The 19,438-nt window shown below is 38.6% G+C and overlaps 1 protein-coding gene across 8 annotated transcripts in view; it reads left to right on the plus strand.

Annotated features, from left to right (window-relative positions):
* Positions 1-19,438, plus strand: part of FYN (FYN proto-oncogene, Src family tyrosine kinase) — a 132,193-nt gene that overhangs the window by 41,484 nt on the left and 71,271 nt on the right. For all 8 annotated transcript variants that reach the window (XM_058173782.1, XM_058173792.1, XM_058173807.1 and 5 more), the window contains exon 2: positions 18,199-18,272. The gene's annotated coding sequence lies outside the window, so the exon portion shown is untranslated. The remainder of the gene's footprint in view (positions 1-18,198; positions 18,273-19,438) is intronic.

Here is a 19,438-nt window from a genome sequence, read left to right on the forward strand (position 1 = left end):
GATGCAGAAGTCTTTTCTTCAAGTGCAGATAAATATACCAATAAGCAAACTTATCTTGGCTTATTTGAATAAGCTTTAAAAATACTTTTAAAGTAGGTTTGATTTTTAAATTTAGTAGAACAAAGTGACTCAGTTGTTTCATTATAACAGCGTAATTTTTCTTTTAACAGACTATTTCATCTGTACTTTGCTCCATAGCCATTTTCTCTGGGTAGAACTTTCTGTTTCACTAAGTACGGTTAAGAATTGGTTTTCATGAGTAGGAGATCATCCTCCCCTGAATAATTGCCTATTAATTGAAAGAGAAAGAGAGTGCATTTACGATAAGAACAGACGGAAATGCTGGAAACAAAGGCAAGAAGAATTTACAATAGATCCTGCAGTAGGTTTAATATTTAACTATTTTGTCTACAATAAGGCAATCCTGGGTGCTGAAAATTGGAAGATTAGCCTAAATACCCATCTTTCTTCTTAGTGCATTTTGATTCTTTTTGCAAATTTACATTTCTTTTTTACCCTGTGATATTTTCTGTGTATCAGTCCAGTTTTGTTTCCATTTCACTGTATTTTCATCCTCTTTATTCTCTTTTGCTGTTTATGCAGAACTGAACACCAGTTGGGTCCAGTGCAGGGCTAAATGAGAGAGGGGGTTAAATGGATGGATAGATGAATTTGCTTGATTTGTTGTGAAAGAATAATTGGCCTTTGCAAATGAGGGAACTAACAGATCTTACTTTGCACCTTACTTTACAGATTAAACTTAATTAGATGCATTTAAATTGTTTGTTGTTGCTTGGTCCCTGCTTTTATTTTATTGATTTGTTTGTTTGATGTTTTTTCTCTGTTGGCAGGGAGAGAGATATATGTGTGTGCATATGTGTGTATGTTTAAATCCACATATCACAAATGTAATTATATGAACATGCAGGCTGTTGAGGAAAAGTTTTTGAAATTGATTTCAGCTAGCCACTCTGGATTAACACAGAATTTTTGTCTGTGTTCATTTATTTTCTTTCCACTCTTTTAAGACATGGAGAAATAGACTTCCAGGTCTTCTCATCTTCTGTTAACTTCTGTTACTTTTCTGTCAACTACACATTATAATAATTCTGCAAAAATCTAATTCTTATTTAGCTATTGACAGACACTGGCCCAGAATTACTTAACTTCAGTTCAGATTAAGTCTGAATCCATTTATCTTTCTAGTTTTCTTTCCTACTTCAACCAAATATATTGAAAATTGTTCAGCTCAGATTTGACAGTTTGCCTCAAAGCAGTAATCAACCAAGGACTCTGGTGTGGTGAGTGCATGTGTCTTTTGATGAATGAGTAAGCTTGTGGTAGAAGGACACAGTGCCTCATCATTCCTCTGGCTTTGATTTTCACACTGGCAGTCAGAATGGAAACGCAATGAGCTCTGGAGGAGGAGAAGCAAATGGCTTTTTCCTTCCTCAATGAGCTCACTGAGGCATTTAAAAAGCCTGCTAAGCAGCCTGTATTGAAAGGTTATCAGTCAAATAGCATTGCTCTCCTACAAGTCCTTACAATCCATTCATATAAAAGTTTATTAAATCATATATAGAAATTATGCAACCGGTAGTAACAAATGTGCAATTTGTTACTACCGGTTCTGTGGGCGTGGCTTGGTGGTGGTGGGTAATGTGACTGGGTGGGGTGGCCAACTTTTTTTTAATTATTTTTAAAAGCATTTTTTCTACAACCTCTTTGGCCAATTATTTTAAAAGGCTCCTCTGATGATCCCAGCTGAGTTACCTGATCATCAGAGGTTTTTCTTTTCTTTTAAAAGCATTTTTTTTTTGCCTTTAAAACGGGTGAAATCTAAAAATTTTCCCTACCGGTTCTGTGGGTGTGGCTTAATTGGTGAGCGTGGCTTGGTGGTCAGATGACTGGCTGGCCAATAACAATAAATAATAAAAATAATAAAGTACACAAAACAATAAGAGGTACCAAAAACCAACTTTCACACTTTACACACACACACAACACAACTGACTCACACACAATGTAAAAGCAGCTGCACCTCACCCAAAATGGCCCCTGCAACAAGCAGGAACCTCACACAGCCACAAAAAGCCCAAAAACCAACTTTCACACTTTACACACACTCAACACAACACAATACAACTGACTCTCTCACACACACTCACAAAATGCCACATACAGCTTTGTGAGATTTTGTGTGTTTGTGTATTAGAGTGAAACACTACAGAAACACACCAAATCTCAGAAAGCTGTACAAATATTTTATTTTATTATTTTATTTTATTTTATTTATATTTTTAGATAAAAGCAGCTAAATTTAAAACTTGCTTAACTTTAAAACTTTCTTAACTTTAAATTGCTATGTCAAAAAAAAAAACTCCTAAAAAACCCCACAATTAACTATTTTTTTAAAGCTTCCCCCCCTTACTTACCCAATTCAAGGGAAAAGGCAGGCAGATTGAGTTGCTCACCGATGAGATGGATTGAGGCAAGCAGATTCAGTTGCTAGCTGATGCAATTAATTGCAACAGCTGAAGCAAGGCTGGAATAGTGAGCGAGACTGAAAGAAGCAGGAAGCTGCCAAGTAGACAAGTGGGGACCGGGCAGGGATTTTTGCTACCAGTTCTCCGAACTACCCGTCCCCATCACTACCGGATTGCCTGATCTAGTTCGAACCAGGAGCATTTCACCCCTGCTTTAAAAGAAAAAATAGCCTCTGATGATCAGGCAACTCAGCTAGGATTGTCAGAGGAGCCTTTTAAAAGAATTTTTTCTACAACCTCTTTGGCTGAAGAGGTTTTAAAAGCTTCTGATGAGCCGTGCAATCATCAGAGGCTTTTTTTTTACTTTTAAAAGCATTTTTTCAGCCAAAGAAAAAATGCTTTTAAATAAAAAAAAAATCTCTGATAATCGCGCGGCTCAGCTGGGCGGGGGGGGGCAGAGATTTTTGCTACCGGTTCTCCGAACCACCTGCCGCCATCGCTACCTTATCAAGCAATCTGGTCCAAACCAGGAACATTTCACCCCTGATGCATACTGTATTTATGAAACACCGATGTATTGCAAACATTTATGTGCAGATATATTTGTCTTTTTTTTGCACTGTGATTTTTTTCTTTAATCAAATTTAAATTTCTAGCGATCTCTAGAAAAATCTTACCATCTCCTGTTCTTTTTTTCTCACTTGGTCAGAAGGGCACTTAATTTATCTCCCTGCATTCAGTTTTGGCTTAATACTTTTGGCTGTAGCTTTACTTTTTACAATTTTTTTTAAAAAAATTCTTTCTGTGTGGCTAAATCATTCATCTGTGGTTTTAATTGAATGCTCAGTCTAACCTAACTTATCAAATATGTCTGTATATGTAGTTTGACTGCAGATAAGATTTGAAATGGTACATTAACTTGCTGGGGAAGTTAGTTTGATCATCCCCATCAATTCACATACCCTTAAGTTCCTAAAATTAAAAAAAAATCATAGTGTATGGAATTTCTCAAATACTCCTGCTTAATAACAAGATATGAATTTATGGGACCTGACAGCTGCCCGTGAAGTCTGGGTGTGATGAAGCAACAGCTGTGACTTCCTCTGAACTGATGTTTCAGCCATAGAAATGAGCAGTTAAATTACTTGGTATCAGAATTGTTGGATTCTCTCCAAAACCCAAGCATTTTGTCTCCCCATAGGCAGATGTACAGTCTTTATTGTTGGTTCTTTTGTGCTACCATAGTTTACAATTTCTCCTCCCTCCTTAATGCATTCATGGCTTCCCCTACATGTAAAGTTAACATTGAATGCAATTTAGTAATATATCTAACCTGCTAATAAAAGCATAAAGGCAGTTCCTGCTTTTAGAAAGCCAAAGCAAAGTTTTTAAAATAGCAGAAATTCTGCAACTTGAAAAAGTATTTTGATAGCTAATAAATCGGTCCTGAATTGGATATGTTTGAGTGGGAGCTGTAGTATGTTGAGAAATGCAGTTTTTGGTAGTAACAGAAAAACAGTTGCAGAGAAAATGGTCTTTATGATAGATAGGAAATACCCCAGTCTGCAACGGCTGTATTTTCTGTTTTGCTACAAGTAGCAGGAAATGTTGCTAGTTGTGTGACAAACGTGTTATCTTTTTAACATTTCCTGCAATCGGTGTAGTTATCCAGGTCTCACTATTGAAACATGGCATAAGAATTTGTGTTGCTGACATACATAGTATTTTGGGTTATTCTAGAACCATGATGTCATAAAAAACATGTTATCAGAATACATTATAATGGCAAGAATCTGCCCACACTTAATGGTTGGCAATACCCTGAGATGATTATTCACTAATACTGTTTAGAGAAGAAGAAAAGAATGATTGTTTCTTATGAACTTCCCTAGTTCACACTGAGCGCCAAAGAATCGAGGCCTTTGAACTCTGGTGCTGGAGAAGACTCCTGCGAGTCCCTTGGACTGCAAGGCGATCAAACCGGTCAGTCCTAGAGGAGATCAACCCTGACTGCTCTTTAGAAGGCCAGATCCTGAAGATGAAACTCAAATACTTTGGCTACCTAATGAGAAGGAAGGACTCACTGGAGAAGAGCCTACTGCTGGCAAAGATTGAGGGCAAAAGAAGAATGGGATGACAGAGAATGAGGTGGCTGGATGGAGTCACTGAAGCAGTAGGCATGAGCTTAAATAGACTCCAAGGGATGGTAGAGGACAGGAAGGCCTGGAGGAACATCGTCCATGGGGTCGCAATGGGTTGGACACGACTTCGCAACAAGTTCACACTACCTTCATTTTATTCATAAATAAAGTTTATATTAGCCATTACTAGTAATTATAAACTTATTCCTTGTTACTGCAAAACCCTTGGCTATAAATTATGACTTAGTACACAAAAAACTGGTTACAATTAATATATAGGTACACCTCGACTTACAATCATTTGTTCAGCGACCGTTCAGTGTTACAGTGGCACAGAAAAAAAGTGACTTGCAGCTGGTCCTCGGACTTACAACCATTGCAGCACCCCTATGATCGTGTGATCAATATTTGGGCACTTGGCAACTGGCACGTATTTATGAGGGTTGCAGCATCCTGGAATTATGTGCTTCCCATCATGTAGTTGCCATTTGCAATCTGCCCAGCTGGCTTCCAGCAAGCAAAGTCAATGGGAGAAGCCAAATGCACGTGATTCACTTAAACTGCAGCTTAACAACCATAGCAAAAAGGTCATAATATTGGGCATGACTCTCTTAACAACCATTTTGCTTAGGAATGAAAATTCTAGTCCTAATTGTGGACATAAGTTCTGGACTACCTGTAGCTGACAATTTAATATCTAGTTACCTAAAGAGAAAAGAGTTGTTAAGATCGGCATTGGTTCTAATGTTGATACTTCCTATTTTCTGTGCTGCTCAGTTGTTTGTTTATGTAACTTGAGCTTTGCATTTCACAAAAGCATAATATTTTCTCATATAAGGGATTTTCGATCTTCTCCCCATTAACACACTACCTCTCAGCATCCTTTGATAAAAGATGGCTGTTGATACTAAAGATGCTAAGAATGTCGTCTGAAACTCGACTTCTATGTGTCTTTTCCTATAATCATGTAGCTGTTTTCTGATTGATCAAATGGATCTCTATTCCAAGAAATATTGTGTAGAATTTGTAGCATATAAAGAACAAAAACAAGAGTTATCTTAAGAGTTTCAGATGAAGCAAGTTCTACGGATGTCATAACAATGATCATTTTAATTTTATGAGAATATCTTATTTTGTCTTTTGCAATCATTTCACCTGAAGAATGTTAGTTTACAGATTATTAGAAATGAACTCTTTCATCCCCAGATCTTTATCTTACCTGGGTAAGGCAGGCCTGGCACTGCCTTACTGTACCTCTATAATACAAATTGAAATGTAACAATAGGAATATGTTTTTAAGATATTTTCATTGTAAGAGATAAAATGTTTGTATTCTTTTGGGATATCAATGCAATATTTAAGCTGTATACGGAACCATAACAATATAGAAGTGTGGAAAAAAAACACCATTATATTCAGTTATTTTTATTTTCTCTCTTGTAATTCTCACAATATCTTGACTTCACGCTAAAAGCTCATAGCATCACTTTTTCATTGTGGACTAGACTGCTAATCATATTAGTGAATGGAGAGCCCCCTAATTATAATGTTATCCTGTAAATGGTGATTCGCTTATTTCCAATGAGAGCTCTTTTACGTATGGATAAAAGTATAATGTTTGTTTGAGAACATCATTGGATGGAAACTACTAAATCAGATCAGTGGTATTACAACTATTCAGAACTAAGAGTTTGTATGTCCTCCAACTTGAATTCTCTATTTTAGCCACATTAGAAAGTGCTTGTTTCTTAAGGGAATGTGGCAGAATATCAGAGAGTGATTTTGTATACAAAATATTTCTTTTGCCTTTATGGTTTTTTTAAATGCAACAAGATCCAAAATCTATATTATTAATAGTAATGTTAATGTCCCTGTTCTTCATTTGTTTGTAATATTAGGATTTTAAAAGAAACAAAACAATCAAAATCCTTAAAATTCTATGAATGACAGAAAGTAGAAAAAACATTTGAACATTGCAAAATATTTTGTTCTTTAGGCAACCGTCAGCAAGTAAACACTATAGAACTTGAATCTATGTTACAACGTTTTAAAAACTTGTTAGCTTTTGAATTCATAATGTCAACTGCATTTTTATAGGACAATCTTGTATATATTTAACTGAATGTAAATTTCTCTAAGGCAAAATTTCTATTAATTCTACTGAACTCTGGATTAAAATACTGTGAAAAAGGAAGGATTTAACATCTAATAATCACAGTTACTTTTTCTGATATTTTTTGAGGAAATTATTTATAAGAAGAATCTGCGAACACTATGCTGGCATTGGATTCCCCATACATAATAAAGCTATTGAGAGCTTATCTTCTGGAACATTTGCTACATATCAACATACTGTACTATAGATTATTACTGGATTTATCTTCTTTAAAGTAATGTCTGAAACTGAATTACGTTTACTAAATAAAGCCTTTTATTTCTTTTCCCTAGAATTGCATGTCTAATGAATGCAAAAAAACCGGCAGCTGTTCAGAATTCTATCCAGTTACAAGATTGCTTGAGGTTGTTTTTTCATATTTGCATAAACAAACTTGATGTTTGACATCCAACATTAATAATCAGTTTGTTTTAGGCTTTGTAAGGATTCTCACAGTCAAATGGAGAGGATTTTTTCCTCAATTCTCCCCAAGAAAAATTTCAGAAGATCAACATTTTTTTTTCTATATGGAGGCAAAGTATTTATGAAGCCAATATTTCCTTTCTACTGATTCCCAAAGGCAGGGCTAGAAAATCTTCTAAAATCGGTTTTTGTGGGAGAAGATAGCTTTCTTTTCCAGTTCCAGTCCTAGTTTGTTCTGGAAAGCTCTGCCAGCTTCATATGTGACCAGGGCCATCTCAATAGTTTATCTACTTTCTTTCTTTTTATTATTGCTTTACTTGGGTTGGCTTCCACATTCCTTTTTGGGAATTCCTAATCTAATGGCCATCAAAAATCAACAGTGATGTCTAGGGATTTGTTTAAGTTTTCTAACCATGGGAAAGAAACAAAGAGTTTGACTTTTAATTATTCTGTGCAACAAGTGTGTTTGAAATAGTACTCTTATACAGCCTTGCTCTGCACTGGATGAATTTTCCATGTGTTTTTTTCCACAGTAGCAATAGCACTTAGACTTATATATTTCTTCATAGTGCTCTAAAGTCCTTTCTAAGTGGTTTACAGAGTCAGCATATTGCCTCCAACAACCTGGGTCTTCGTTTTACCTCCCTTGGAAGAATGGAAGGTTGAGTCAACCTCAGTCAGGATTGAATTGCTGGCAGTCGGCAGAATTAGCCTGCAATACTAAATTCTAGCCACTGCTCCCCTATGGCTCTGCAAGATGGCTCCATGAAGAAAACTTCATTTTTTGGAATAATTATTGAATTTAGGCTATCATGTTAGTAACTAAGGTAAACTCCACTTAGAGTTGTAGTGCTGCAACTATGGTAGCATATCAGTATAAACTGTTTTAAAACTGTTCTTGGTCACTGCAAATGAATCTTACCTATTCGTGCACAGTTCAAGAAAACTCCCTAAATGTATATTAGTTCTTTCCAAGTCATATCTCCCTATTCTATTGCTTGTTTTTTTATTTTATTAAACTAGGTTTGAGCATATTCATTCTCAATTATCTCCCCACAATCTCCAAGTTTCTTGTCCTATTTGGGAGAAATAGAGTAGAGTTAGCATGTCCTGTGTAGTGGTGAACATTTAGTCCAAACACCTGAATGGCATTACCTGCAATTACAGATAACTCTTCTGTAAAAAATTGTTTTGTACTTAGCTTTGATGAAGCTTCAAGTGAAACTATCTCTTGAAATTGAAAGCAATACGGCTTTCTTATTTATGGATTGATTTGATTTAAAAGCTGCCCAAATATTCAATCTAGAAGTATTTGTATCAAATATCATCAGAAAATATTTTTGTCCTGAATGGGTATAGACTTATTATTTGCAAAAATTTTGAACAAAAAAAGATATTGGAATCTTATGATAGTTTTATTAGAGTCATAGTAATCAATATTACCTTTCTCCATTTGTCTTCTTATTCCTACCCCAGTCTTCCTCTGTCAGGTGCCTTCTGAATATAGGGGATTTTCACTTCCATGGTGTCCAGTCAAAACTATATGGGAGCTGAATGGTACACCAGATACCACCAGAATGGGAAGAATATACTAAGCAGTGAATCTCAGCATGGACTATAATTGATAGTAGTGTGCAAATAAACATCTGGTTCCCTTTAATCTAAATACCATTCCAGTTAGGCCAGGACTTACAGTGAGATCCTGTGTCTGTTATATAATAGGAAGTGGTGGATACATGCAACAGCACAAGCCTTTGCAGTTTATAAAATATTGGGATTCAAAATATTTTTCAAAATATGAAATTCAGTTTCTTTAAAAAGAACAGTCACCAAGTGCAGTTCATGTCTATTGAAATCGCTGTAAACAACTCAGTGTTTTAACATAAGTCCATTCATTGAAAGAATCCTATAAATAGGAGCCTTGTTCTGGCCTTCGAAATGCTTGGAATGTGCCTGTCACGTAATATGTGTGCCCATTTCAATGGGAACACATGTCTCCTCAACTCTGTCTTAGCACACACACACACACACCGAGGAAAAAGTTCCTCAGGGAAACTTAACATTGTTAATTGTGTAATACAAGCAAGCTCTGCTGTTTTATAAAGAGCAATCCTTTTCTTGGTAAAGCATTCATATAGAACAGCTGTAAATTTAAAACAAGTGAATTAATCTTCTTGATGTAGATGAACTTACGATCAAACAGAGATCAATCATTTGGGAGGGGCCAGACAACAGTTTTTGTGTGATTAAAAGCAGCTGGTGAAGTTTTGGAAGAAGTGACATTTTAACTGTGGGCTCTATTCAGTATTGCACTTCGTATCATACGTATGTTTCAGTTTGACTTCAACATAGGAAAGACTAATTTTTTTACATAGTGTATGGAGGCGTGTATAGTTTTCAGAGAACATGTAAACTTGAGTTTTGGGGTTTTTTTCCTCCCGGAAACTTGGGTATAGTCTCTTTCCTCCCCCTCCACCCTGTTTAGAGCAGGTGGGAAGCCTTGCAGTAGACAGCTAGTGTTTCCTTGTGGGTTGCTGTAATAAAGGACCTTTGTAATGTCTCTTTATATGACCTGAATACAAGCTGAACTGAATGCATATTAACTACTCCCAAGAACCATTTCATTTAGTTCAAGACCTTACCTGAATTGGCATTGCTGTTTTCTAGCAGGATTCATGCACTTTTCGGAAATATAAAGCAATTACAGACCTGGCTACCTAAAGGGACAACTTCTCCATTATATACATCTGCTGTTAAAGTAGTTAAGATCTAGGGAGGAAGGTGCCCATTTGTCAATGGAGAGAGAGAGAGAGAGAGAGAGAGAGAGAGAGAGAATTCTTGATATAAGCATCTTTGTTGTGAACTAGACTCCATGATCAGTTACACTTGGCAACCAATATAATCCAGATATCAAATTAAGATAGTGCTTAGCTTTATAATCTGGTACAATATTTTCTTGAAGCAATGTATAATTCTAAGGATTCTTTTTTAATTTCATGCTTAATTGTTGGTGTTTAACTGTATGGCAAATTGCTTTTGTTACCTATCTTGCCAATCGTTTTTAAGATTGAAAAGTAGATAAATATGTATAAATAATCATTATTTTGCATGCCTCAGGAATAAATACGTTTCTTATTGTATTAGTTTGAAGGCTGATAGATAGGTACTCCTTACACATCGTCTGCCAATAACGTCTGCTGAGGAATAAGAGCCAATTTAGAAAAAGAAAGGAAGATTGTATTCATGTCTGTGCAACACAGTACCAATATTTTCTGGTATTAATGACAGTCCCATAGCTTATAAGTACATATGCATCTGTTTTTAATTTCATGATGAGATTTCTGAATTTGATTACAGGTAATCCTTGACTTAAAACCATCATGTTCGAAGTTACAGAAATGACTTGTGATTATTTTTCACATGACTTGTAGCATCTCCATGGTCATATGATCAAAATTTGGATACTTGGCAACTAGCACCTATTTATGTAAGTTGCTGTATCCCAGGGTCATCTGATCGCCTTTTGCAATCTTCTGACAAGCAAAGTCAATGTGGAAGGCAGATTTACTTAACTGTATTACTAATTTAACAATTGCAGAGATTCACTTGACAGTTGGGGCAAGAAAGGTTGTAAAATGGGGCAAAACTCGCTTAACAACTCTAGCAGTGGAAAGTTGGGGCTGAATTGTGGTCATAATTCAAGGACTTTCTGTATAAAATATAAGAAAATTTTAGAGGATTTTTTTTCTGTTTTCTCAATTATAGTTTTTTGCATTAAAGGAGATCTAAATGAATTCAAATAATAATACATCATTTAATTTTATTGTGAGTTAAGTTGGAACATAAAGGAGGTCATACAGTCAGTTTTTAAATTTAGACTGTTTAAATTGTAGTTCTTCAATATTTGTAGCAGATAAGTTCAATACTTTAGCTCAGGGGCGTCAAACTCAAGGCCTTCGGGGTGCTTCGATCTGGCCTGTGGGGCCGCCCTGGAAACAGTGAAGGACTGGCCCGCAGTGCCTTTTCCAATGAAAATGGAGCTTGGGAGGGCCACATGTGGCTCTCCCAAGCTTTGTTTTCACTGGGAAAGGGTTGCAAGAGGTTGTCACAGCCAAAAACTGAGTTCGGGAGCCCGTTTTATCTGCCAGAGTGCTCAGGCCACCACAGGAACTCCTGACATGAGTGATGTCGAGCTGGCCACACCCACCTTTCTCCTACTGTCAGGTCCACTTGTGAATCTTCAATTAAACTGATTTATTGTTAAACATGCCTATGCAACTGCTTGGGGTTAGATAAGGGTCAACAGAATTCAAGGGAGGTTGTACTTTGTTCATTTGTGGCAATGTAGGGATTCTTGGCCGATCCCTCTTTTAACCTTACCCACAGGTTCTGCTACTCCTATACCTAACTTTAAGAAAGAGTTGTAAAGCATTATTAAAATTTAGATAATGGCATTCGTTCTGTGTTATGTTCGGAATGCTCTTTGATTCATATGAAAATTAAATAAATTCACAAAAATACAACAAAAGAATAATATACATCATCTTACATATAATAATCGAAGCAAGAATAGCTTTCACGCAATGCTGGAGATTACCTTCTGAAGGTTTAATAATTAAAAAAAATTCAATTGGGCAGAAATGGACAAATTGACAATTGATCTAAAAGGACAAATAGATTTGGAATACTACGCAATATGGGAGAAGTGGTACGATTGGATTGAGAACAGAAAATTGAAAAAGGAATAGATAAAATAGAGAATTAAAATGTATAGTAAAAATGTATAGAGTGTATTTGAACTGGAATGTTACGATATGTAAATGGTCGCAGTTATGATTAAGATGTAAGTAAGATTTGTTTATTTGTAAAAACTCAATAAAAAAAAATTAAAAAAAGGAAATTAAATAAATTCAGTTGGAGGGAAATTTTTACTTGTTATACACTGTACCAAATTTGAAACACAGAAATTCTGTATACAGATCAATATAATCCTTGGCCATCCAATTTATTATTAACCAATAATAGCTGTGATTAAATTCAATTGGATTATGGCATGAAAATATATATCAAGGCATAATCTGCAATCTAAGTAGCTTTTAGTCAAGTGCTAATTCACCAGAGTTCCAAAATCACATTTTATTACAAAGTTGATGCTGAAACAATAGTTTTAGAGTCATTACAGAAAAAATATAAATCTCATTTTTTATTTTTGTCAGGATTTACTCTTTTTTTGGTTTTTTTTATCAGCAGCATCTTACACATGCTTTTTCTCTCCAATAATTAATATCAAAATTATTCTGTCAGTGTAAATTGTCTGTACTGTAAGGTATTTTTTTCTATATATACCGTATATACTCGAGTATAAGCCGAGTTTTTCAGCACGTTTTTTGTGCTGAAAAACTTCCCCTCGGCTTATACCCGGGTCTATACGGCTTATACTCGAGTTTTTGTTTTTTTTTTAAAGCCCCTCGGCTTATACTCGAGTATATACGGCTTATACTCGAGTTTTTTTTTTCTTTTTTTCACATTTTACCGGACGGAAGCCCTGCCGGTGCAGTGAGAGGGCGGGGCGGGGGAGCCGCCAGCCTTCTCAGCTGAGGGAGGGAGGGTTTCCCCAACCGGTAGGTGCCTCATTTCCCACCCTCGGCTTATACTCGAGTCCCCAGTTTCCCCCAGTTTTTGGGGTAAAATTGGGGACCTCGGCTTATACTCGGATCGGCTTATATTCGAGTATATACGGTAGTTTAAGGGAAGAATTGCGAAAGCTACCACAAAGATTTCTTTAGCATCGGCAAATCATTATATTTGTCTATCTTAGCCTTTTTATTTTCAAATTATCCAAACTGGATCATGCATTTCTAGCAGTTTTTCCGTAATTGATAAATGTACTTTTGCTGTTTACAATAAATGTTGATTCATAATAAACCTGTGGAGTTCTATAAAATAGTGATAGCAATATATATGTTCTTAAAGGAGGGAGAAAAATATTAAGAATTTGAATGAATTTGGAACTCAGAAATTTTGAAGTTTACAGTCAAGCAGGTATGATTGATGAAACAAGTTTCCATGATCATATTGTATGAACATATATTTTGGTGTTTTCATGCATCTTCAGCTAACAACCCAGGAATCTATGCTAAATAACTTTGAAGTAACTCGGAATATTAATATGGCTTAAAACCAGGGGTGAAATGCTCCCGGTTTGGACCGGATCACCCGATCTGATAGCGATGGCGGCGGGTGGTTCAGAGAAAAAAATGCTTTTAAAACTAAAAAAAGCCTCTGATGATCGCATGGCTCAGCTGGGATTGTCAGAATCCTTTAAAAGCATTTTTTCTACGACCTCTTTTGGCCAAAGAGGTTGTAGAAAAAATGCTTTTAAAAGAAAAAAAAAAGTTGGCCATGCCCACCCAGTCACATTACCCCCACCACCAAGCCATGCCCACAGAACCGGTAGTAACAAATTTTGCATTTCACCACTGCTTAAAACCAGCTTAATAACATAGTTCCTTTTGAAGATTTTTAATGTCACTTTATTTAATGAATCTATATTCAGGAAAAATGGGGAAAAGTTAAAAAAATAAAGAATTAATGAAAGTGTAATTAAAATAAGTCCCATGAGCTGTTATTTGTGTATCTAGCATTCAATTAGTGTTCATTATTCTATGGGACCATTTTGCTTCATTGTGCGATTGAGTACATTTGATAATTGGCAAATGTTTGTTAAGTTCGGGAAATGAAGAGGCAGGAGACGATACAAGTGACAACAGCTCTTTAGTTTATTGTGATCCCAGCAAAGAACAACAGGCAAAGACCCCTCTTTAAATAGTAATTTGGCTGAGGCACCAGCCAATCAGCAACGTGCATTTTCCCACCCAAATTTCCCTCCTAAAATTCAAATACATTACACTCCTCCCCTCCCAGAACACATTTTACCATATTTACATAATTTATGCATAGCATTTGCATGTTATTTTTCCATGTAGTCACGCAGGTAGACAGGGCGTCTCCTAACTCTTTCTGACCTGCGCAATTCATTCCCTGGGAGTGAGTCGAGCTGGTCGGAGGGACTGTTTGTTCCTCCCAGCTCCTCCTCTGGGCCCTCCGGCCCTGGATTATTGGCAGAGTCATCCCTGCTGTCCTCTGGAGGAGCCGGTTGGCGTCGCTGGACTTCTTCAGACACAGCTAAGTCCTCCGATCGCCTCAGGGTTGAGTTAGCTGTTGGTTCAAATGTTTGGTAGTCAGGGTCTGGCTGTTTGGTTTCTGGATCGTCTTGTATTCTTTTTCGTACTTGATCTATGTGGCGTCTCCACACTCGGCCGTCCCCCATGTCTACTAAGTATGACTTTGGACCCGTCACTCCTACAATTGTTCCCCTTAGCCACGCTGGTCCCTCACTATAGTTATGTGCCCATACCGGGTCACCTGTTGCCATTGTTCTGGTTTTTCCCTTCGTGCTTTGGTACCCATCAGGGGAGTATGTAGGGTTTAACCGATCTAGGGGGCACGGGAATCTTCTTCCCATTAATAACTCCGATGGGCTGCGGCCGGTGGTCACATAGGGAGTTCTACGTTGGACTGCCAGGAAGGTATCAATTTTGGATTGCCAATCTCTTGGGCTAATTCTAGATAGCGCTTCCTTGGCACTGCGAACGAAACATTCCGCAAGTCCGTTCGTCGCCGGGTGGAAAGGTGCCGAGAGGACATGTCGGATGCCCTCTCCTGCCAGGTACCCCTCAAACTGGGTGGCCGTGAATTGTGGGCCGTTATCGGACACTAGAGTATCGGGCAACCCGTGTGTCACAAATAGATGCCTCAGAACTGTGATTACAGCTTCCGCTGTTGTGGTTTTCATGATTAATATTTCTAGCCACTTTGAGTAGGCATCTACCACAATTAAGAAGGTCTGCTCATGGAACGGCCTGGCGAAATCTATGTGGATCCTGGACCAAGGACCCTGGGGTTTCTCCCATTCCCTTATGGGGGCTGTTGGGGGTAGTGGCCTTGATTCTTGACATGCTTGGCATTTCCCCACCTGATCGCTAATGTCTTTATCCATTTGTGGCCACCACACATAACTTCTCGCTAGGCTTTTCATCCTCACAATCCCTGGGTGGCCCACATGCAATAGCTCCAACACATGCCCTCGTAATTTCTCCAGACTAACCACTCTCTCCCCCCATAACAGACAACCCCCTTGTACCGATAGTTCCGAACGCTTTTTTGTAAACTCTTTGAAACTATCCCCTGGTGCAGCGGGCCATCCCCTCTGCACCCAACCGATCACAGTTCTTACAATAATGTCTTTGTAAGATGCCCTAGTCACTTCCATAGATGTGACTGGGCCAGAGTCCAAAGAGTCAATTAACAAGACAGGGGTTGGGTCTTCAATAGTCTCTGGCAACGGGTATCTACTTAAAGCGTCCGCATGCCCCAAATCCTTGCCCGGTCGGTGAGACAGTTTGTACGAATATGCTGCCAGGAAAATAGTCCAACGGGTCATTCTGGGTGATAACGCAACCGGTGTTGGACGGTCCCCCGCCAAGAGTCCCAATAAAGGTCTGTGGTCTGTGACTATTTCGAATTTCCGCCCAAACAGATACTCGTGGAATTTTTTAACCCCAGAGACTATAGCAAGGGTTTTCCGGTCCAGTTGGCTATAGTTCCTTTCCGCTGCGGACATCGTGTGGGAAAAATATGCGATAGGGGCTTCTGACCCGTTCGGTAACCTGTGGCTGAGGACAGCCCCCACCCCGTAGGGTGACGCATCACAAACTAGTACTAGTGGCAATGTCCCATTGTACTGAATTAAAAGGCTGTCGCTGGACAGAAGTTTCTTAACGCCTTCAAATGCTTTAGCCTCAACCATGCCCTAACGAGTGCAACAAATGTTGCACTATGGGAACCGGGTAAGCACTCTTTTGCAATGCTTTGTTAAGCATTGCCTTATAGTCAGCGCAAATACAGACTGATCCATCCGGTTTGACTGGGGTCACTATTGGTGTCTCCCATTTTGCATGGTCGACGGGGACTAGTATTCCCTGGCTTACTAATTTGTCTAGTTCCCTGTCAATCTTGGGTTTGAGGGCAAACGGGACCCTCCTAGTTTTTAATCTAATGGGAGCCACCTGGGGGTCCAAATTGAATGAAATGGGGGTCCCCACGTATTTGCCCAGGCTGTCTTGGAAAACGTCCTCGAATTCTCTCAACAATTCGTCCTTCAGGTTGACTCCGCTTCTGTGAACCCCGGTTATTCCCATGCCCAAGGCTCGGAACCAGTCCAGACCTAGCAAGCTGGGCAGGTTTCCATCTATGATGGTGATCGGCAGGGTTTTCTTGAATTGTCCATATTTCACTCTGACAGACGTGACTCCTCAAACAGGGATTCGGTTCCCCTGGTAGTCTTGCACTCTCAGCTTTTGGGGTTGCAGCTGGCGTTTTGTGACGTCTGGCAGGTCCCTTGCGATTGTGTCCTAAGACATAATCGTGATTGATGAGCTGATATCTACCTCCATTTTACACTGCACTCCTTCGATGTATGTTTTGGTGAATATTTTCTTTTCTAGCCGTGTCGATGCGTGGCCCACTCGCACAGTGGTCTGATTCAGCTTCGCGCCTTTTTTGAACTGACCACTCCCTAGCCGCTTCGCGGATCCGGCGCCCTGTTGATTGGCCGGTTTGAATTTTTGGCGGGAAGGTTGGGAGGCTCGGCAGGCCTGAGCTATGTGTCCTTTCTTTTCACACCGCCGACAAATTTCATCTTTGAACCTGCAATTCTGTCATTGGAGTTGGCCTCCGCAACTCACGCACTCGTCCCGGTCGCCTCTCTCCGGCCTCCCGGTGTGGAAAACCGCTTCCTCTTCTTCGCCGTCCGATTCAGCCTGGATTTCTTCGCTGTGGACTGGTTTTGCTTTCGCCGCGGCATTTGGTGTGTTCGGCTTTTGTAAGGTTTTCGTCGCTTTGGTGGATATCTCATGTGCCCTGGCCTCATCCAGGGCTATCACCAGGATTAGGTTGCTTTTCGACAGCAGCCGCCTCTGTAGTCGGATGTCCCTGACCCCACAAATGAGTTGTTTTAATAAAGTGTCCTCCAAGTCACAGTGGGTTGCGGCTTTCCTTAATGCGGCCATGTACACGCTTATCGATTCGCCCTCTCACTGAACTCTTTGCCTTAACTCGAACCGTTGTACAAACTTCGATGGCACCGGCGCGTAGTGTGCTCGTAGCGTCGTCTGTAGCATTTGCCATGACACCGACTGTACCGGCGTTGGTTCCGACAGCGATTCGGCGGTATCAAAGACTTCTGGCCCACAGTGGCTCAGGAAGTAAACGCGCTTCCGATTATCCGATACTCCCTGCAGTTCGTTAGCTTCAAGGAAACACTCGAAATGAGCCATGTACGACCCCCATTTCTCCTTGGCTGGGTCGAATGGCACTGGCGGCGTATAGCTCAACATCACTATGTATCCGCTCTGTATGACTGGCTGGGTTTGAAACTAAGTTGCTTCTTCAGCTCTTTTCCTAGTCTCACTGCCTTCAATATCCCACCTTCGTCGCCAATGTTAAGTTCGGGAAATGAAGAGGCAGGAGACGATACAAGTGACAACAGCTCTTTGGTTTATTGTGATCCCAGCAAAGAACAACAGGCAAAGACCCCTCTTTAAATAGTAATTTGGCTGAGGCACCAGCCAATCAGCAACGTGCATTTTCCCACCCAAATTTCCCTCCTAAAATTCAAATACATTACAATGTTTTTAATTTTTTTATTGAAATTTCGGTATGTTGAAAAGTGTATGATAGCCCTTTGCTTAGCTGATAAAGTTTGGAGCTCTCATTAATTACAAGTTTAACTTCTAAGCATAGAAGCATGTTAAGATTTGTAGAAGAGAACTGGCGCAATATCCCATCTCCAGTATATGCCAGAATATTAGGATTGTTTGTGATCCATCAATATGGAAAGGCATAACTGAGCAAGTCTTTTCTTTTTTTGCAGACTCTGTCCTAAAGGAAGTGCTGAAAAAATGTGGTGAATAAAAGCTCGTTGCATTTTCAGGGGGGAAACTTGTGGTAAGCAGTTTTCATTTTACAATAGGGGTATTTGCAGTTAATTAGCAATAGCCCTTAGACTTACTGTATATACTACTTCAAAATGTTTAACAGCCCTCTCTAAATGGTTTACAGAGTCATCATATTGCCCCCAACAATCTGGGTTCTCATTTTACTGACCTCGGAAGTATAAAAGGTGGAGTCACCCTTGAGCCAGTCAGGATCAAATTCCTGGCAGTGAGCAGTGAGTTGGCCTGCAATACGGCATTCTAACCACTGCGCAACCATGACTCTATTTTCAAATCTATTTTTTCAACCATTTTTAGTTTAATATAGGATATTAAAAACTATAATTTTACAAAGTTGGCCATTAATACGTTAGCAATATTTTCCTCTTTTTAATTTCTTTTAAATCTGAAAGAAATCTAGCAAAGCCTTCAGGCCAGGAATGCACTGGAGAATTTAATTTGTCAAATCAGCTTGTATATTGTGCTATGGCTTTTATAAAATACTTGGGGCTAAAATCTAAGACAGGGTTATATAATAAAGTCTTGCTTCAAAATAAACAAATTGATTATATCACCATGAAAACTCATAGTTCAGTTGGGAGTTAAAAATAGTGATTTTTGATTCTGTAATGAAATGATTTTATTTGGAAAACTTGGCACTGACAGGCCATGATTATTTTTTGTTCTGGTTTTCTTTAAATTAGTTTGATTATTTAATATTTGTTTTTTGTTTTTGCTAGACTGGATTCTGACTTAAAGTACCTTGAAGTTAAGTCAACACAAATCCAGGTAGGATTTGTGTTGATTTTTGTATAGTAGTTTTCAAGTGTACTCACTGAAGAAATTTTTTAAGTTGATAATGTGGGTGTACTTTACATTTTCAAGTGATATTTTAAAAGCATCATTTGAAATGAAAGCAGGCTCCAAGACGGAGTATTTAGTGAACCATGGTTATTTACTGAAATATAGTGTATGCTAGGAAATAATCTGTTGGGGATTTATACAATGAACAGGGGGCAAGATGAAGTAAATTTACTTTTTCACCTCCATGATGTTGTCCATTACCACCTCATCCAAAATCAGCAACAAATGCTTTTATTGGAATCACACTTTTGAATCTCTTGCTACAGATTTGAACCTGAGAGAAAGTAAATGAAAATCTGCTACTTTTGTCTGTTC

The sequence above is a fragment of the Ahaetulla prasina genome, chromosome 1, assembly GCF_028640845.1.
Source record: "Ahaetulla prasina isolate Xishuangbanna chromosome 1, ASM2864084v1, whole genome shotgun sequence".
NCBI lineage: Eukaryota > Metazoa > Chordata > Lepidosauria > Squamata > Colubridae > Ahaetulla > Ahaetulla prasina.